This window comes from Schistocerca cancellata, chromosome 6 (genome assembly GCF_023864275.1).
Source record: "Schistocerca cancellata isolate TAMUIC-IGC-003103 chromosome 6, iqSchCanc2.1, whole genome shotgun sequence".
Taxonomy (NCBI): Eukaryota; Metazoa; Arthropoda; class Insecta; order Orthoptera; family Acrididae; genus Schistocerca; species Schistocerca cancellata.
The window spans coordinates 278,775,938-278,798,855 of NC_064631.1; positions in this window are offsets into that span (position 1 = coordinate 278,775,938).

The following is a 22,918-nucleotide window of genomic DNA, read 5'->3' on the forward strand; positions in this document are numbered from 1 at the left end:
TCCACTAATTTCATTGTCTCAAAACATTGGGAAAGTCACAATTTGCGCGATATAAAACAGAAGTACGCACTCACTATTAGCAGTATTTCAACTTAGTGTTCGAGAAAATCAGCCCCTTTTAATTATTTCTCTTTTCCCAACTGAACAGTCTTTCCCATTTGGTCCTCGCTTATTCAACTTCCCGATTTTTTCCATTTGTATCTGCAAACTCTAGAACTGTGTCGGATTTGTTGTTGGCACCAGGTATGTCCAGGCAGTGAGTGTTGTTTTTTTTTCGGTGCTGGATAGTTCTCTACAGGCAGCCGGACCAGATACCCATACATGTGGCTAATCCTCATTCAAGCTGCAGAAATGTATACTGTGTTTAAGACAGATCGTAACTTTGGAATGGCTAAAATTTTTGAGATTGTTGTTTTCATGCTACTTTATATTATGAATGTTATCTTCGTATCATTCAGAGCTGTAAAAGTATAAACAGTGTTTGTAAAGTCTTCTTCAGAGTAAGAGACAGGTATCATAACTTCCATGAGATCTCCACCCTTAAGCCGTGCCTGGTTTATAGGTATGCCTTTGAAGAGGGCTTTGAAAACGAAATTATTCAATAATGTAAAAGGAAAGAAATTAAAAAGAAATTTTATTCGATTTAATAACAATCAGTGTGGAAGAATGTTATCAGTTAAACAATTTTGTTGACAATGTCGTGTCGTAGTGGCTATCCTTTGCAAAATTGAGTCAGTAAAAGTAATGGAATCGTTAATAATAAGAACATCTTCAGCCGTCTAAATTTCCCGTTCTTATTTTATTTGTGTAAACAATTTTGGTGCTACATTACATCTTCAGGCGCCGTGCCGTCACATAGTTAGGATCTCACCTCTGGTGCAGTCACAATAGGGCCCACCTACCACTGCCGCCCCCTTACCCCACCACCTCTTGAACCCCCACCCCCGTCAGTCTCAGTACGTCGATACAGCGGTGTTAGCAAAATTCAGCTTGTCAGTTCAGCTTTACGACCGAGTGATTACGTCACACTTGGGATGCCTGCACCACAATTCGTTGGGTTAGATCGGGTTAAACAATATCCGTCCAGCCATCAAAGGGAATTTTGTCGGCGGCTGCAGTAGATCTCAATCATCGTCCGCGGGTGCACCCATCAATGTCAGTCAGTGTCGTGCAACAAGAGCGCGTACCATATGGTCGTGCACCAGTCACCGACGGGCTTGAGAAACGCAGTTGGGTCACCAGTAGCTACTGACCCGCACTGCGATGCCTCCAGACGGACGTCAGGAGCCTGATTCCACTCAACGTATGGCACAGCCTTCGCCACAAGTCTATGCGAGGGAGACTTTTGGCTCAATGTACGAGTACGCTGGCTCTACTACTCGTCGAGTAGCCCTGAAGCGCGGCTGTGTTGCCAACACTTAGCTGCCGCTTGAGTAAATTGCTCAAAATAAACGTTTTGCTCCCACATTACGCCGTTTGCGGCCATGGTTGGCGTCCTCAATACGTACCACCGCCAACAATCGTGGGTTTCACACCTACTCTGCCAGCTCGAAGAGGACCTGGAGCACCACTGTATACTGCGGGACATTTATAAATTAGTTACGGCTACAACATAAGCGTGCTGAATATTCTCCTGCTTCCAAGTTGTGAGCTCCGCACACTCGGGGTAAGGAAGCCGAAACGGCCCCCTCATTACCCTAAATGTGCTCTCCCATCTTCTGATAGGGTCTGAACTGCGCAACTTTGTCAACACCGTAACACAACAGAGTAAAAACGTCCACTTGAGCGGTGCCTCTTTGTTGTCTCTTACATTTCATCGACACTTATTTTGCTTTGTCAAGACCCGTCATATTTTGCCCGCATCTCGTGGTCGTGCGGTAGCGTTCTCGCTTCCCACGCCCGGGTTCCCGGGTTCGATTCTCGGCGGGGTAAGGGATTTTCTCTGCCTCGTGATGGCTGGGTGTTGTGTGCTGTCCTTAGGTTAGTTAGGTTTAGGTAGTTCTAAGTTCTAGGGGACTGATGACCGTAGCAGTTAAGTCCCATAGTGCTCAGAGCCATTTGAACCATTTTTGAACCCGTCATATTTTACATCTCTGAGATACTGACTTACTGACCTACAATATATACCGATGGTCATACTTTGGCTAACTCTTCGCTCATGCACTGCATCGGTAACTTAGTCTTTGGTGAGCAGTCGGCTATTGGCCAATAACGTCTTTTGGCGGTTGAGAATGTCATCTGTTTCCTTATTTGAAAGGAAATCAAGCATTACAGTTGTGAAAGAGGTGCGCAATTCAGAAACTTGACATGTTTGGACAGTTTGAGTCAGGAGCTATATCTGAAGGAGCATGTTATTCTGACGAAATTACTCTTCTATGGCAAATAGCCAAGGTTATCAACAGTCTGTACAACACACAAGGTGGCCGATAAGATTATTCAATAAATATATTGTGCTGAAAATGTTCTACAGTTGAAGGTTAGTCACGTCCTCCACTTGTATCATTCCGCGAACCGATGCACATCCGCGTGTTTAGGTGCAGTGGTATAAGTTTTAAGAAGTTGTGAATTATTAAGTATTTGGAGACTGGTTATTGCATCATTTTATCTTCATTTCACTTTATTAAGTCACAAAACTTGTTAAATTTCAAAGAAGTGAAATGTCTTGTATGGATGGTTTCCATTTACATCTTGAATGACAGAAGTTTGGTTATCTAAAGCGTGATAAGAATAAAATTTTCGTCACCTGACTGTACACTAATGAGCTAAAACATTATGACCGCTGCCCAACGTGACGTTGGATGCCGCCAGGTGGCACTGGGAGCACGAGACGCAATAAGAACTGTATGAAAGAGGAGCACACGTGGACTAGGGATCACCCTAGCAAAGACATGGGCTGCAACTGTGGAAATCCACTGAGATAAACGACTTTGACGAAGGGCAAATTATTATTACACAGAGGCTGAGTATCTATAAAACGGCGAAGCTCGTCGAATGTTCTTCATGTGCTGCTGACGTGAGCATCTACGGAAAGAGGTAGGACAGTCATACCACCACTGGACGCTAAATAGCTGGGCGTCCACGACTCTTCACAGAACGTGGCATTAAGAGACTTGTGTGCTCTGTAAAGCGGGGATGATCGACCTGTGGCACACAGGTGGTGCACGTTATAAGCGTTTCGATACAAACCGCTCATCGTACTTTACTGAAAATTGAGTTCCGCAGCAGACGAATCCTACGTGGTCATGTGTTGACCCAACGATATCGTCAGTTACGATTACCATGGACATGGGACCATCGGCATTCCCCGTCGGTCAATGGAAACGTGTCGACTCTTTGGCGGCATAACTTTCTTGCTTTGTCATCGTGGTGGACGGAAGCTGGAAACGTGCAGCGCGCCTCGGATGCAGGCTAGTAGGATCAGTATTATGCTACGGGAGATATTCTCCTGCGCTTGAATGGGACCAGTGGTAGTAATCGAAGACACCCTGACAGCTGGGAACCTCTTGCATCCGTTCATGCCTAATGTCTTCTCCGAGAGCGATGTCTTGTCCGAAAGCGATGTCATCTTACAGCAATATAATTGTCCGTGTCTCGGAGTCAGAACCATGCTACAGTAGCTCGCGGAGAATTATGGTGAACTCATGTTGGTGTCTCGGCCACCAAATCCACCTACCTAGCTAAGTCTCAGAAGATGACAAGTTAAATTATTCACAGCTGAGAACGAAAAGAACTATCGGAGGTAATGCATGAAGTATGCCCGCACCCTGTCTACGGAGTGCCCTAATTTGAGTGCCTTCCAAAGACTAACAGTGTCCTCAAGGCCTCTAACAGTCTTAAATAAAATTTCAACGGCCGCGTCTGTCTCACACACCCACCACCGCCAGCGTGACGTCAACCGCATGAAGAACAGCAGCGTGCAAACGGGCCACTAAATCCGGAACACTGCTCTCATTAGGTTTTCACCTTATTGCCAACTCGTAAACAAGATGGCCCTTCCTGAGCAGGCCGATCCCTAGGCACTGTCTCACCGCGATTGGAATACATCTGAAACAATCAACAACCAAAACAATATGGTACCACAGAACAGAAACAAGGGTGGAACAGACAGTAACTGGAATGGCAGCACAAACGTAACCATGCTCTGCTACCAGTGAAATGCCTGGGCTAGCAGGACAGAGCGGATTAGGTTGTGGAAAGGGGCGAAAATAAGTTGCTGTCAGTTGCACTCAACATACAAACTTTATTTATCAACACACAATGTTACGAAAAGGATGCAAAACACTCAAAAGTTTAATCGACCTCCTTTGATTAACATTAGATCGGCTGAAGGCCATAATCAAAAGCCAAGACACAAGGCCTAAGCAAGAAATTGAAATACAAGGTTCTTCTGGAGAGTTAACCCAAGAATAATTGCTAAATTCGCAATCTAAAAAGGCTAAAGGCTTTAGCAATTTAATTTTAATGGAGACTGGCTGGAGGCCGCATATGAAGCAAAAAGAAGAGTTTCAATCAAAAGGCAGAAGGTCTTATCTTAAAACATTTCATGCAAAATTCGGCTGAAGACTCCATACAAAATCATAACGATCTTGTGCCTTAAGGACAAGACAAGAACATTAATTTAAGAGATATCGATACTTGGCTGAAAGCCACATATCAACCAAATAACTAAATCCCAAACAGGGACATTACTATGTAACATACAAGGAACGGCGCTCAGAAGTTTTCAAGGATCGGCCTGGGATTGTAACACTAAATGCCCGTTTAGGTGAGACAGGCAGCCTGTCCAACGACTTCTTAATCTGAATTCAACCCAACCAACAGACAGCTGACCGACCAATCAATAAAATCAGTTCCGCTCGACACAACCAGCAAAAGGACCACAAGATTTCAATACAACGAAACACAGAATATTGTGCCCATCACAACCAACTACACCTCAGCTTTCGAACTACACGATGCTCTGGACAGCAACAACACGACGAGGAATATACACTGACGAAAACTACGTCAACAACCAGAGCAGGTAACCAGAACATCAACGACCACAAGGCAGAAGATACCGCTGGTCAACTTCAATATCAGGGAATAAATTAATTTAAACTCCACAGGAAGACAGTTGGAATCTTAGCTGACTTCAATACACACACGTTGTTGCTCGCGGGAATGTCCCAAAAGCGACAACCAGGATCAAACGAAGAATTTAAACAGTTGAGGCTCGATAGTAGGTTAAGTGAGGACTCAATTCTCCAAGATCTGTGGGCGACGAACTTCGTAGCACTCGCAAGCAGCACCTCACACTCCAACTGCGGATGCACACCCCCAGCGGCCCTGGTCAGAGTACAGGCGACGGAGACTTCCTTGCTGCTCCACGACAAGCGACCGACTCAAAGGTCCGGAAAAGGTGAAAGGACCAAATATACGTCGGCCGATGAGACGACCAACCGAAAGACCAACCAACGGTCATCTCGCTCCAGTCTCCCTCCGTCGGACAGTGCATGTGTGTCGCCAGCGGTCGGCGAGCACTTGCTGTCCGCTCCTCACTGGCCCTCCGTCCCTGACTGCACTGCTGGTCCGTCTCCAAGCGACTGCCAGACACACGACGACCCAGGAATACTATCGGTCACCCATAGTTGTTACGACAGTACTCTTATCGATATGCGCTGCTGCTGCTGCTCATGGGCAAGTAAGGTAGGAAGTTAGTGACACTAGTAAATGGAATAAGAAAACGAGTTGGCAGTACCGTAATAGAAGACGACAAACAATAAATGGCATGAACACGAGCCGTGCACGGCTCAATAACTTTTTGGCTCATCACCATAAATTGTATTAATACCTATGAGAATAACACATTTACTTATAACAACACTGGTTGTTACATAGTGTTTTACCGAGAGGTCGTTGCCTACAATCTTGCCTTACTTCCATTTGATTCATGGAGGGCACCACCATCTTGTCACGATTTCAAACAATATCTGTAGATATGAAAGGCATTATGATGATTATATTTGTGAATAAGAGGCTGACAATAGAACAAAGTGCAATGTTTTGGGTGCTAATTACTTTTTCAGAATTTGAAGAAGATAAGTCAACAAACATTGGTGTATTTGTGGTGCCTGGCGTGTACGTGTTGTAAAATTGTGTCTCTAAATTGTTATTATTCCATGTACTAGAGACATTGCAGCACTTTCAGTTGCTACTTTTATGATAGTTAACAACTGAACTCACGCCGAGTTGATGAACTCATGTTTGAAAAATCAGCACTGTTTCACAGGCGACCACTGTAAGCGAGAACCTAACACGTGTTATTACCACTTGCTAGTATCACGTAATTATTTATTTATGTACTTGGTGCTATTTCGTCATGTGCAGACCCTTACCTCTTGCGTTGCTCTCATTTATATGGACGTGAGTGTTGTGTGACTTCAGAAGTGTTTATTAGAGTCTGATACCGTTGGAAACTTTCACATGGCCGTTACATATTTCAGTTTGCATGTCAGTAGAAAGTCAGGGTTTTGTAGTCACTTACTGTGACAGTAGTTGATGCTTCTTCAAACACACACACACACAGATACATACACATGCAACCACACACCCTTCACACAGTCTATTTTGCGATAAAATCATTGGTTAGAAGTTCTGGGTTAACGATTAAAGAAATGGTTGAAATGGCTCTAAACAGTATGGGACTTAACATCTCAGGTCATCAGTCCCCTAGAACTTAGAACTACATAAACCTAACTGACCTATGGACATCACACATATCCATGCCCAAGGCAGGATTTGAACCTGCGACCGTAGTGGTCGTGCGGTTCCAGACTGAAGCGCCAAGAGCCGCTCGGCCACTCCGGCCGGCTAACGATAAAATCTAAAGTTTTTGACGATTTGTCTCGATCGTGATGCAAAAGTCAAACTTATCATCTAACCAAGGTAATGGAGGCAGCTTTTAAGTTTGGGGTTATATCCGATTTGATACCGAAAATATTGGGAATTTTTTATTCAGTAGTACCCACTGATGACGCAGTCGGCCGAAGATTGTCTTCATTCGATCGCAAACTGTCACATAACGGTAATATTATAGAAATTCTTCCAGCCCATATGTGGCTTAACAGAAAACCAGTGCTTAAGAGTATTGGTAAAAAACAGTCTTGGTTGAAATTTTAGTTTTTTTATTTTTCCACGACGCGTTTCGCCCGATTTAGGCATCTTCAGGTTATCTAAATAAAAAACAGAGAACAAATACATCTATTTAAGAATCGCGATCGCGTTGTGCAGACGTGGATAACCTATAACATGTATAAACAGATCACCTATTGAAAGAGCAAATACCATTATTTGGTATTTCTTAAGAATCCTTTAGTCAGTGTAGCCATAGGGCATCGTCGAATATATCAGTCCAACATCGCCTTCGTTAAACTCAGTACAAACTAGAAATATAAAATAGTAAAATCATTACCTTTTCTAGATGAACGCTCAATACTGCGTCATTCTAAGCTAGAATGTCTAGCAAGAAACCTTTTTTTATAAAATACAAGTAAAATTATTAGGCATAAAAATACAATGAGCCCTGTTCGTCTCTGGTCTCATGTCGTTTTCTTAAATTCTAAAATTAATGTTTGGTTCGCTCCGTTTTTAATGTTTTCTTTACTATCCTAATGTTTGTCAAATGAATAAAATACTATGTCCGAGTGCAACTGAATGCCACTCATTTTGGCCCCTTTCCACAAATTAAACTATCTGTCCTGTCCTACGGGTATAGCAGGGGATCTCACATCAGAGAAATCTTCCCCCTCATAGACCCCTTCAGTGTACTCTTTCCACTTATCCGCTTATCTGCATTTAACAATGTAATTCCCATTGTAATCTTGATCTTACCACCCTTACTTTTAATTTCACCGAAGGTCGTTTTGACTTACCTACATTCAGAGTCAGTGCATCCAGTAATCATTTTCGATTTCGTCACAATTTTCATACAGCCATTTCATCTTAGCTTCCATGCAGTTCCTATTTATTTAATTCTTCAGCGACTTGTGTTTATGTATTCCCGCATTTCCTTGAACACTTTTGTACTTCGTTCTTTCATCGATCAACTGAGGTATTTCTTTTGTTATCCAGGGTTAATTCGCAGTTACCTTATTTGTAACTATGTTTTCTTTTTTTCAACTTCTTTGATTGCCCTTTTTAGAGATGTCCATTCGTTGTCAACTATAATGCCTACTAAGCTACTCCTCATTGTTGTATCTACGACCCTGGAGATTTTCAAGTGTGTCTAGTGATTCCTTAGTTCTCACTTCTTTGCATATTGATTCCTCCTGATTAATCTCTTAAACTTCAACCTACTCTTAATCAGTATTAAATTGTGACTATGTCTATATTTATATCTACACAGAATCTTATTTCGGAATCTCTGTCTGCCCTTGACGTTAACTGAAATCTGCCTGTATCATCCAGCCTTTCCAAGTATACCTCCTCCTCTAGTGAGTCTTGAACAAAGTTTTCGATATTACTAGCTGAAATTTTTTACAGAACTCATTTCTCCTCCCTTATTCCTTGTCCCAAGCTCTTATTCTCTTTTCTCCTGTAACCTTTCCTTCTACTCCTACCCCTTCATTCCAGTCCCCCATGATTATTCGATTTTCTTCTCCTTTTACAAATGTATTACCTTTTAAATATCCTGACATACTTTCTTTATCTCTTCATCTTCACGTTGCGACGTCTGCGTGTATACCTGTACTATCGTTGTCGGTGTTCATTTGCTGTCGATTCTGATCATAACAAACCCTATCACTAAACTATTGACAGCAACTCTCTTTCTGCCCTACCTTCTATTCATTGGAATCCTGCTACCGTTATACCATTTTCGTCAGTTGTTGATATTATCCTAGACTCATCCGATCCATAAATTATTCTTTTCCTTTCATTTAACTTAACTGACTGCTATTCTGTATAGACTGAGCCCTGGCATTTCCCTTCTCAGATTTTCTAGCTACCCTACCACGTTGAAGCTTATGAAATTCCACTCTCCGGCACGTAGAACGTTATCATTTTAATTGATTTTTCAATCTTTTTTCTCGTGTTTACCTCCCTCTTGGCAGTCCCTCCCAGAAATTCGAATGGCGGTTGTTCCGGAATTATTTGCCAATGAGAGATCATCACGTCACTTTTTCAATTACAGGCCGTGTCCCGTGGATACAGGTTACTGATTCTTTAATTCCGTAGCTTTCTTTGCCTTCTGCATCTTCATGTCGTTGATCATTGCTGATTCTTCCGCCTCTAGGGGCAGTTTCCAACCACAAGAACAAGGACCTGAACCCTTTTTTGCTCCTCAGCCCTTCTTGACAAAGCCCTTGGCGGAAGTCTTCGGTCGCTAATGTTGGTTATTAATAGAAGTTTAAACGGTGACCGGTTTCGAACCCCGGACCGATGATGTTTTATTTACTAATGATGCTAGCCCTAGATCACCGTGAATCAGAGGTGTCTGTAAGCTTGCAACGTCTGGGGTGAAATCGCGCATGAATGTCTGCCTGCTTGGACCGTCTGTGAACGTGTTCCACATAAAATCTGAAATTCACTTTGAACAGCGCGAAAGGGAATTCGTGTAATATACCCGTAAAGAACAGTCTGTGTTTGTAACCAGGTCAATAGTAAAAGCATGATTATCAGGTAAATATAAGATCTTTCGTAAAGGGTAGGATGAAATTTGTCTCAAAACTCGTTTTGTGGACATAAAAAGGAAGAAAACAAATCGAGAAGCCAGTTATTATCCATGTTGTATTTTTTAATTATAGTTTTCCTCTGTTCCTGCAGCAGACACACAGAATTAGTAACAACTTTACGAAACAAGGAGTAAATGTAGCTAACCAAAATAAAAATTCAGTACATGGAAGGGTCAAAGAAGAAGGATGAAAGTGACATATGTAAGAAATATGGCATTTAGCAATTTCACTGTAACGGCTTTGATTATCTATATTCACGACAGGCCATAACAACTTTGAAAACAATATTTAAAGAGCATAAAAGAGAAAGAGAGTATGGCACCAACCAGTCGACATTTTCAGTACATCTCGAACAAGGATATTACCTCCCAACCACAACAGAAATGTGCCAATATAATCAGGCTCAGTATCAAATTAGATCTCGTAATGGGGCAAGAAAACTTCCAATTTCAAAAGTTAATAACGTTACTAGAAGACTTATTTGTAGTGAACGATCTAACATCATTAACAGTCCGATATTTAAACTGTAAAACGAACAGCAGATAAATAACAACCCCCATAGGGAGGACAAAAACAGAATCACAAAGTAACTGCCAACATTCCCAGTCATCATCATTCGCGGCAGTATCACCGTAAGGTCCTTAAACTCAGCAATAATTGTAATTACCTTAAATAGTCGGCATAGAGAGAGAGCAATCTACAAACTTCAATGCAGTATTTTTTTTTAAATTAAAACCTTCGATATGTATAGAAAGCGCGATTTCGCCTATGCGCCTCTGTAACTAAGCAATCGCGTTCATTGTGTCCCGCCATGTCACACGTGCCGTCTCTACTAAGCAAGCTTGAAAGCGGTGTGCGTGACATCACAGCCGCTGACCGCCATAGCGAGAACACCGAGCTTGCTCTTATCTGGGACTTCAACGTCATGAACGTATGTCAGTATTAGGTATCATTTGGAGCGGCAGTGCCATTGTCTACTTTACCATCTCATATTACGGAGAGCCATACACTTCGAAATTTGAGCCGGCCGGGGTAGCCGAGCGGTTCTTGGCACTACAGTCTGGAACCGCGCAACCGCTGCGGTCGCAGGTTCGAATCCTGCCTCGTTCATGGATGTGTGTGATGTCCTTAGGTTAGTTAGGTTTAAGTAGTTCTAAGCCCTAGGGGACTGATGACCTTAGAAGTTAAGTCCCATAGTGCTCAGAGCCACTTGAATTATATTTTTTTTCGAAATTTGATTGGCCATTTCTTGCTACAGAATTGAAAAGAAAATTGGGATTACTGAGCCATGGCAGTTCTGTTGGGGAGCACATGGTGTTTTGACAGTGTGAATCGTTATTTCTGCTACTCGCTGTGCCGTGGTCTCTCATATACAGAGTTAAATACGACTTAACTCCACGAGTTTACCGGTGCCATTACACTGGTAAAGGCCTCCGTCTGCTTATTTCCCAGTAATTCGAGTCTATTGGTTTCTAGTCTAGTTCTTTTATTTATTTATTTATTTTGTTAACTTACGAATATTACTTTTTCTCGCCCTGTGTAAATTATCCGCTTAGGATAAAATTTATTCCTTGTTGTTTTAATTTAAATCTTGTGGGCGTCATTCTTTAATTTTTTTAAATGTTCTGAGATATTACTGCTGCTCGTCTTGTGTAAATTTTCCACTTAGGGTAATAGTTACTACGTGTTATTTTAATGGAAGCAGCTGTGAGCGTTATTGTTTTAATTTTATTTACAGTTAATTTCTATGGAGCTAGCCTTATAGTCCCAACTACAGTCAAGCTGTGTGCAATGTTTATTGTTTAGGTCTCTCTGTTGTTAAATTTTAATTATACATTCATTTACAGATCTAGGTTCAAAATTCAAGTAAGTTCCCCGATTTAAATAAAGCGGAATTACAACCGACCACTGGTTTTTGTAAGTTTGTGGGCTTACAAATGGCTTACAAATGCCTAATCAGGTTTTGAAAAAAGAAAGTATTCTTTAAAACAAAGAAAATGTTCCGTTCTGTCATTTTCTAGTAGTACCTGAACTTCAGATTCCCCTTTATCGTAATAACTGAAATTTGTTTCTGTCCCTTCTAGCAAGGCATAATAAGGTGGTTTATTAAGATTGTGTTGGTAGGAGCTCTATGCAGACTCATCAACTCTAAGTTTCTCATTTAGCAAACTTTAAATATTTTGTATGCTTCTTGCAGTCTTTTGGGATAGTTAGTTTCACTTGTTTGAAAGAAAAAGAAGAACTACTGACTTTTGACTTTTTTAGTAAAATTAAGTTATATTTCTAGACGACATGCTTTGTTTTAGTGGCCTGGTCTTCGCAAAAGCTGTGTCGAGTTTGTTCCAAAGTGAATACTTTCGGGCAGCAGACGTTACACCAGCTTCACGGTAGCCGGCTGTGGCACTCGCTACCTGAGCAGCAGCAGCCCATTGCGGGTCAGCGGCTGAGCAGGCCCCGGCGGCCGGATGCCCCTTTGCGCGCGACAAGCAGCTCGTATTGTGGGAGTGGCGCGGTCGATATTAATGACGAGCCCTCGGCCCTCGGCCCTCGGCCGTCGGCCGTCGGCCCGTGGCTCTGACAGTCGCGCACATGCTCCACTGAACAATGCTCTCGTGTATCGAGCGGAAGTGGTGCTCGGCCCATCGCATTACCGCCTGCTTCGTCCACCCCTCCCTCTAACCCCGCCTCCCTGTCTCCGCACGCTCCTCTTCCACTCGGCCACCCGCAGGCTTCCGGTACTAGTAACCAGAGCAATATTACTCTGTATTGCTTTAAGGTTTAGAGTCGGAAGGAAGAATAATCCACTGACTAAGCCAATTACTTTATGCTCCACAGCTGAATAATGGAAAGTTAATAAAAACTACCGCAATTGTGTTTCAGGTACGTTCACTACGCAACAACCGTTTTCGCTGTAAATGATCATCATCAGTGATCCGCAGTTCAACAAGACCAAGAACAATCTGAAATCCACCAATAACAAGCACATTGTCATATAACCTCCCAAGAATCATCAGGGGAAATTTCTCTGGTGCTTCAGCATATACTACTAAATTCATTTTTGCGTTGTGCAGCTGCGAGTCAGCACAAACAAGTAGTGTTAAACACGTCTTTCATGTGGCATACTATCTACAATTTCATCAAAGCATTGTTGGTCCAGACTGTCCCACTCCTCAACGACGATTCGGCCTTGATCCCTCAGAGCGTTGCCCATATACAGCCCTTTTTCATCTATTCCAGATATGATCGATAGGGTTCATGTCTGAAGAATATGCCGGCTACTCTAGTCGAGCGATGTCGTTGCCCTGAAGATGTGCACGATGGGGGCACGAATTGTCGTCCATGAAGAGGAATGCCTCGCCAATATGCTGCCGATATGGTTGCACTATCCGTCGGAGGATGGCATTCACTTATCGTAAGCCGTTACGGTGCCTTACATGTACATCGGCCCCACATAATGTCACGCCAAAACAGCAAGGAGCCGCCACCTTGCTGAACTCGCTGGACAATGTGTATAAGGCGTTCAGCCTGACCGGGTTCCCTCCAAACACATTTCCGACGTTTGTCTGGTTGAAGGCATATGCTACACTCATCGCTGAAGAGAACGTGATGCCAGCCCTGAGCGGTCCATTCGACACGTTGTTGGGCCCATCGTACCACGGTGCATGGCGTCGTGGTTGCAAAGATGGACTTAGACATGGACATCGGTAGTGAAGTTGCACATCATGCAGCCTATTGAGCACATTTTGTGTCGTAACACGACGTTCTGTGGCTGCATGAAAAGCATTATTCAACATGATGTGGTTGCTGTCAGGATTCCCCCGAGCCATAATCCGTAGGTAGCGGTCATCCACTGCAGTAACAGCCCTCTAGTGGCCTGAGCGAGGCATGTTATCGACATTTTCTGTCTGTCGGTATCTTCTCCATGTCCGAACAACATTGCTTTGGTTCACTCCGAAACGCCTGGATACTTACCTTGTTGAGAACCGTACCTGGCTCAAACAAAGCGGGCGCGATCGAACCGCGGTATTGACCGTCTAGGCATGCTTGAACTACAGACAACACGAGCCGTGTCCCTCCTTCCTGGTGGAATGGCTGACACTGATCGGCTGTCGTACCCCCTCCGTCTATTAGGCGCGGCTCATACATGGTTGCTTACATCTTTGGGCAGTTTTAGTGATATCTCTGAACGGCCAAAGGGACTGTGTCTGTGATACAATTTCCACATTCAAAGTCTGTCTTAAGGAGTTCTGGGAACCAGAGTGATGCAAAACTTTTTTTGATGTGTGTATTTTAAAATTCTTTCATTGATTCCTCTGTTCTAAATAATAAGTTTCAACGTAATCAATACAATGGTTATACAATTCCCAAGCTTTCAATCCACAGTTCCATACTAATACCAATATTATTGAATGCGGAAGTATATCTTTTTGGTGTGGAGGTACTGTGTACACAGCGAAAGATCATAGGCTACTTTAAAAAGTAGTGTTACGCTTATGTGTATTATTAACATTTTTAAATATGGAATACATGAGTGAGGCGCAGATGACGCTGTCACGATGGTCGGCAACTGTTAGTGTATATATATTATTTCGTGACAGCACGTATGCAGCATTATTGTGTTCGCGGTTCATGTTATACGTTTCCCGATTAGAAGTTTTGTTTCCCATTCACGACTTAGTGTGTGTTGTCCTCATCAGCATTTCGTAATCATCGATGCTCTAGACACCGATGAGGCGTCAAATAAAAAAGACTTGCACTAAGCTCCCGAACGTCCCGACGAACATCACCTGGCATAGCTGAAGATCTTTTGTGAAAGCACAACAGTAAAACCTGACAGTGGTCCCGAGAACTATATTTGAAATTAATACGATACGCCTCAAAAACGTCCGATTTAGCGTAAAGATCAAAAGAGCTCGATCCGTAATTCTTACCCGAACGCAAAAAACCTCGAAGCAATCTCACATCAGCAAGACCATAGATGCAGAACGTCGTGAGCCCGTCAGAGCTACAGAAATTGTAGAACAGTCACAAGCCCGTCGCATGTTCGGCGATGAGCCTCACCCGTCTCTTGTAGCTTCTGAGACGCATGAAGAGACACAACAAAAGCATCATTCAAAGGCTCTACGAAGAAGAGGGTCGTCGTATCTTAACCTGTAGTATGTCTGAGCCTTTTATTGCGGCTGCACTTAATTGTGATCCATTAATTGACTGCCAGTCATCGATTGGTCATCGTTGGGACAATGGATCAAAAATGATCATTGTAATGCGTCGAAATGGATGAACTGTTGGTAAATACTGCCCTAGTGGCAAAATCTCACTTTCAATACTATCTGACACAAAAGAGTTCCTATAAACTTTACATCTGTACGTATGTAATGAATTGAGGTGTTTTCTTAAAGCGGGCCGCGGTGGTCTAGCGGTTCTAGGCGCGCAGTCCGGAACCGCGCGACTACTACGGTCGCAGGTTCGAATCCGGCCTCGGGCATGGATGTGTGTGATGTCCTTAGGTTAGTTAGGTTTAAGTAGTTCTAAGTTCTAGGGGACTGATGACCTCAGATGTTAAGTCCCATAGTGCTCAGAGCCATTTTTTTGTTTTCTTAAATATAATCAGAAAATACAATACACTCGTTCTGATAAATTCATTTGGCGTGGTTGCAGAAGTCAAAATGACAGATTTCCGCAAACTTTTACGATTGAAGACGAAACTGGCTCAGTGCTTTCATCAGACAATCATCGTCAGTGCAGCAGACTGTAGGTGTAATAATATCCAAGACGTGCTAAATTTGCTGAATATTTAGAGAATTAATTCATTCGTTATGTACCTATATACCAGCAAGGCATACATTTATTCATACACACACATATCTATTCCACCATATACCCAGGTATTTATAAATCACTAGCATACTGCCTCACCATTACTCATCATACTCATCATATCAGTACTACTGACATGCGAGCGCAGCAGCAGGAAACAGGTAGTCACTTGTAACATGTACCTACAGACCCGTTTCCACGGTGACGGATTAGTCAAATATACGTTGTACAGACCACCATGGTGCTATCACTCGTCCTATTTCACATGAGCCTACCTTTACAAGGGGTGGTAGCATCAAACTTCACAATACCCACTAGTGGGCCACTGAGAATTCTTGTGGAATGCAGGCACAGTGAACAAGAAGCACCGATTCAGCCTCAATAGCCTCTCTCTCTCTCTGTGTGTGTTGCTGCGGGGGGGGGGGGGGGGGGGGGGGGTTCGAGGAGGGGTATTAGCAGCTTGGCACCCACCTCGTGGGACCAGTCACACTTCCATATCTCACATATCTTCACTTTTTGCGGGAGACCCTGCCTTGCCTTCTGGAAGACATGCCTTTGGTAGTCCGAAGGATAATGTGGCTACTAAATGGTGGTGGTCTTGCTCACTGCCTTCTTGACTACGGAAGTAAAATACTGGTCAAAGCAGAATATTCCCACTTGTCTGATACGTTCTCACATGTGCTTTCAATCATTGAAACATACACAGTCCAAAGATATATCTCTCGGTGGGTGTACCATCAATATCACGCATTTCCTGCTATGTGTTCGTATGACACTTTTGGCTATTTATGCTCCCACGGATCTTTTCCAGCAATTTGTCCACATTTAGCAAAACAACCAAGTGTGGACAGGAGAAATGTAAAATTCACAGAAATTTGCTTAAGTTAATCATACATTTCTATAAATTATAATGTAGAATTGCCGCGCGGGATTAGCCGAGTGGTCTAGCGCGACAGTCATGGACTGTGCGGTTGGTCCCGGTGGAGGTTCGAGTCCCCTCTCGGGCATGGGTGTGTGTGTTTGTCCTTAGGATAACTTAGGTTAAGTAGTGTGTAAGCTTAGGGACTGACGACCTTAGCAGTTAAGTCTCATAAGATTTCACACACATTTGAACATTTTTTTATATAATGTAGAATTTCATTCGGAAGTTTTGCTGTTTACATCAACTTGCAGAAAATGTTTTTGATGTTTAAAAAAAAATATTGACGTGTTATTTAGCCGTTCACAGGCGACTTTTAGGGTAAATTTCTTGAACTGATGAAACCTGGCCTACAACTTCTCCTAGTCCCTTATAATTTAGTAACGTTGCAGACGGCCATAACTATCTCAAGACAGTAGAATCATCATGGGTCATCCTTTGCACAACAAGTTTCACGCTAAACATAAAGATCTCATAAATAAATGTCGTGTGACTAGGGCCTCCCGTCGGGTAGACGGTTCGCTGGGTGCGAGTCTTTCGATTCAACGCCACTTCGGCGACTTGTGCGTCGATGGGGATGAAATGATGATGATTAGAACAACATAACACCCAGTCCATGAGTGGAGAAAATCTCCGACCCAGCAGGGAATCCAAACCGGGCCATTAGGATTGACATTCTGTCGCGCAGATAACTTTTCTTATGTACTCCGACTGGGACTCAAAACCGTGATCTCCTGATCACATGATGGACGATCTATCAGACTTTTTTTTCTGTCCAACAACAACATCTTCTCTCTTTCTTGTCTTCCTCTCGAGCCTTTTCTCTGCCCATTTACAAATGTGGGATGGGAGGGACGAGCCCTGGTTCACACAAACTTTGAAATTTAATTTTATAAATAAACAATGTACTTCCGCCAGAATGAGATTTTCACTCTGCGGTTGTTTTTTCCCTCCAATGCACTTGTTTGAGACGATCAAAACACAAGAGTGAAATCAGAAAAAAGTATGTGAAGGAATATGGCGTTAATTTTAACTTTCCCACACCTTCTTTCCTCCGTCACTTCTGCATCATGGAACATATAAATCCAAACAAGAGTGACCACAAAAAAAAAGGGGGGATGTCAACTCATCCAACTCCTTGCCGATGAAAAACAAGATATAGCATATTAGTGAAAAGCTCACGTTAACGTGGCATCCTGAGCCACGTCCAATGAGCTGTGGCCATATATTGGGAAAAGGCACACGGATCTGTGTCACATGATGGCATTTCTCTTCGATATGGGAAAGAAGGTTGAATCGGGACGCACGAGAATCTCCCCCGAGATAGCCGACTCCGACGTCCTGAGAAGAAAAGCCAATTGCGGCGAAGCCATCTCCAGTAGTTATGACCGCAGGAGATCAACCGATGACATAATGTATCAGTTTCATGGCAACTATTTCAGCGATCCGTCATACTGAGGCCTATACGAAAAAGTCGAACGTTGGTATTTACGATATTATGAACAATTTCGTACCACGAGGACGCCACTTCCATCGGGAAAATCGGGAGGCTGAAGGCTAGACCAAACAATCATCCATTTCGTTTCTGGCGACAGGGCTTCCACAGAGGGAATACTATGAGGAATTGGTCAGCGGCATAACAGCAATTTTAGGGAGCGATCGGCTTGGGAATGGGTGTTTACTCCTACATAACTGACTTCAAGAAAAAATTCCTTAACGTGCCTTAGTTTATAACTAATCCTACCAATATCTACTGGATGTGCTAAACCTGCCGGTCGGATACAGTCGTGAAGGCGAGCTGTAAGTGACAGGGGGGTGGGGAGGGGGGTGCGTAGACATGTTAAAACCGTGCGACAAATGAATAAGGCAGAAGCCTTAACCAGAATGTCAGGGAGTCCAAACCTCGCAGCAGACGGGGGCGCGCCATTACCCCATAACGCACGCGAAATATAGAGTTGCACCTGATAAACCTGCCAGTTTAACTTTACAACTTGCGGTACATCATCACAGTAAGCGGATTTGTGCAATAAATAAATAAAATAAGCCTTATTTATCACACTCGTTTCCATGGCCCGATCCCTATGAAGAAGTGAGAGAGAGCGACGCTCGTGTTCAATGACTGCTCCCTCAGTCTTATCAATGACAGACCTCCAGTTTATTGTAGCCATCTTTAGCGGACAACTGTCGACTATGACAACTAACGATTGAAATCGGGTGTCCTTCAAAGCCCATAAAATTCCAACAGCGTCAAATCCTCGCAAACTGAGTAATGGACATTTCTGGTCATTAACCCGCCCTCCCACAAGGCGACAAAAGGCATCCAAAACTTCCTTCAGGAGTGGTATATCATCATGGATACGGAGAAGATCCATAACGTCATAAGCATATGCACAAACGGTAAACGTTTTTCCCAACAGCGACCAGCCACCCAAACGAACAGCTATAGATCGCAATAAGTGTTCCACAAACAGCACGTGGGTCTGGAGCCGAGCGACCGCTACGGTCGCAGGTTCGAATCCTGCCTCGGACATGGATGTGTGTGATGTGCTTAGGTTTGTTAGGTTTAATTAGTTCTAAGTTCTAGGCGACTGATGACCTCAGAAGTTAAGTCGCATAGTGCTCAGAGCCATTTGAACCAACAGCACGTGGAGCGACAATAGATAATGGCTCTGAGCACTACGGGACTTGACTTCTGAGGTCATCAGTCCCCTAGAACTACTTAAACCTAACTAACCTAAGGACATCACACACATCCATACCCGAGGCAGGATTCGAACCTGCGACCGTAGTGGTCGCGTGGTTTCAGACTGTAGCGCCTAGAACCGCACGGCCACCACGGCCGGCGACATAGATAATGGTCTCCCTTGAAGGACGCCCTGACACACCCAGATGGGGGAAGTAAGACAGCCATTTACGTCAATGGACGCCCGAATACCAGTAATTAGCTAAATAGCCGTCGTGCAGCATCGTTAAAACCAACATTTGTCCATACACGCATAAGGAATCCATGATTAACGCTCTCGAAAGCTTGGCGAAAATCAATGAAAAGCAAAGCGCTTGGCGCGAGAATGGTGGACGCAATCGAAATTAAATCACGACATTCAGCAACGGGAGTCAGGATAGTACGACCCGGAAGACAACTTTGATGGCTCGCGATGATGGTAGCCAACAATACCGATAGTCGGCTATTTACCGCTCGCGACACTATTTTATAATCATAGTTGAAGAGGGTTATGTCGGGCGGACCTGATCCACACACAAACGTCCCGGATTTGTGGGGATGAGGAAAATTTTAGCAACCTTAAAGCCGGGCGGGAGAAGACCTCCGTGGAATACTTCATTCGCCACGGAAGTTACCGTATCTCCTGTAAGGGGCCAAACTCGAATATAAAATTCTTTCGGAAGGCCATCGGGGCCAAGCGATTTGTGGGAGGGAGAACGAGCTATAATATCAAGTATATCATCGCAATGTAATACAGAGGAAAACTCTTCCTGGAGAGCTGGAGTAACAACAATATCAAGGATGTGGATAAAATCAACAGACGGCGGGCCGTCTGAATCCATTTCAGTATAAAGTTCGGAAAAGTACTGGTAAAGTTAACACATGATATCACACTGGGAGGACCACTCACGCCCATCTAGAGGACGAATGGTAGAAAGACACGTCCTTTGAGATCGTTTGTGAGGCCGAAGAAGATGATAGAGAGAGGTCAACTCATACTGTACGATTGAACGAGGCTGGGAACGCAATCGGACGCCGGTCAGTGGCCTAAGTTTGAGTTCTCGAAGTTTCGTCTTCACACGGTGGACGTCGACGATTCGCAAGGGGGCATCACGAGCATTATCGTAAAGACCGCGAAGGACAGAATAATAAAACTTCCTAGTTCGCCTTATTTCATCCGCTTTTGCAGCGCTAAAATGCTTGAATGTATTTCGAATCCGCGTTTTAGCAACGGTAGCCCACCATCCTAGAAGTGAGAAGTAACGCGCCTGTGATGATGCCTTCCAGAGAGAGGACCGTGAGATGTAGAGTGTTTAAATTCCATAAAGGGCACGAAAGATGGACCGGCTGCGGGACGTGGTTAAAAGTCATTGAAACAGCACAGTGATAACTGGCAGGAATTACGTCAATCCATAGAAGCTGACTACATATGGGGTCAGAAAAATAAAAGCGCTCCAATCGGCTACTTGAAGTAGCCGTTAAAAAAAAAAAAAAAAGGATCAAATTGCTCTGCGCAGTGTAGGACTTAACATCTATGGTCATCAGTCCCCTGGAACTTCGAACTACTTAAACCTAAGGACAACACACAAACCCAGTCGTCACGTAGCCGTAAAAAACGTGAACCGTACTGATGTAGGATATCTGCAAACCCAAGCATCTTGGAGATGCAAGGACGTCACTATATCATTAAGTTCACGACAAAATGTGTAATTGGAATGTGATCTACAAGACGTAAGACGCAGTTAAAATCGCCCCTCAACAGGGGTCGCTTCTGTTGGAATAAAAGAAACAACATCTTCCTTATAAAATCGCTCGCGATCGAATGAACGACCGGGACCAGACGGAGCGTAAAGAAACATTAAGGTGAGGTCATAAAAACTACAGCCTACACCGCGACCATCATCTAGCGTTTCGAAGTCCATCAGCGGGTTTCCATTTCGATAAAGTAAAGCCATACCGGTAGAATTTTCAGGCGCGACATTGAAAAATCATAGAGTGGCCAGGAAGACAAAACACATCAAATAATACCTCTAGTAAACACACGATATCAACTTGGGAATCGTAAATAAACTGGCGTAACGCAGCAAGCCGTAATTGGGAACTTATCCTATCAACATTGAAGGATATAAATGTATATGCGTGCATCCGTTAACACATGTAAATTCAACGAAACACACTAAGGATAAAGCACTCATCACGTCGTTTCCTCCCCAACGTCCGGAGGCGGGGGAAGGAAGGTATAATTCTAATCCTCTCCACAGGATGCCGAGGAATCCTTTTCCTTTTTACGACGCGCCACTGCACGTGCAGGTTGAAAACGCTGTTGCACACCACTCCTTGAAAACAAACACTCTTGATGTGGAACGGTTGGGGGCACGTCAAGTTCGGATTTGATAGAGGAGCCATCGCCACTGCACTCATCGAAAATCAGGGAGCACAACTCCGAACAACCAACAGCAACTTCAGGTACAGAACAGACAGGTAATCCAGTGCCGCTGTCGGGTGGCATCTCCTGAACATCAGGAAGAGAACCCGTAGAATCCTGTTGCTCTACCGTCTCAGCGTGGAGGAAGGGAGGTATTTCACTGGAACACTGTAAAGATTGGTCAGCAGGAAAGGTCTCTGCGGGAACATCTGAATTCACGGGAACCGTCACGTCTACGGGTGAAGTGGGGGATACAGATTCAACACACATTTCAACATCAACAGAAGCAGCTACATCACCTCTGGTAATACTGGAATCACAATTAACGTCAGTGGACAACTCATTACCGCCCGAAGGTTCACTCTCTGTCAACGCCATATCAGAAGAAGGAGACAGGAGTGGGATGTCCTCGAGGATTGTACCGTCGTCAGTCCGCCGACGTTCGACTTGCGCTGCAGGAGCCGTCGTCCTCTCATGGACAGAGGCCGCACTGGGACGCGCCGGTAACTGTGGAAATTCTAGAGGAGTAGGGGGTAATGTAGCCCCTACATCGCTTAAAGCTGGGGACTGGCTGACAGCTGACTGCGATGACACATTGTTTGCTAACGTTAAAGGAAGACGTTTTTGATAAGACTACGTCAGAACAGTAGTACTGCGCGGACAATCAGATCTGAGATGACCGCTTTCGTTACAGAGAAAACATGTTCCTTCTTGCCCTGCATACGTAACATAGATTCAGTAATCACAAACAGTTAAGTGGGAAGGAATATTGTTTTTAACGCAAATGTCCACAGTCAGGATAACATTATAACACTAGAAGCTATGTTGTGCTGACTAACGGATCATCTCGATGTGTAAACAACACTTTAGAACCAGCCCGAGAGAGAAGCCGTTCTACTTGAACGGGATCGTAAAACTTTACAAAGAATGCATAGAAATCAGAATCAAAGTAAGCAATATCCACCTGGAAAGGTGTAACACGGATAACATCAGCCAACCAGTCGTGAATTTCTACAGAGCTAGGTTGAAAACGAAGCGTACTCTTGTCAAAACGGAAACGAGCAGTAGCTCAGCGAGAAACAGACTTAGGACACTCGACTGACACCTTGACGCTGGCGGAAAACACCGCTGCCAAGAGGAAAACGACAACAAACTCTGCTACGCAACTACGATGTGACTCCGGCCGATACACCAACAAGACAGAGTAGCTTCGACGTAAGCGGCGCTGCGACACAGGCGGAAGTTAACTACGACCTGCTCGCTCGATGCGCGAGGCGACACTGACCACTCAGCTACCGGGGTCGGACATGAGGATCTCATGA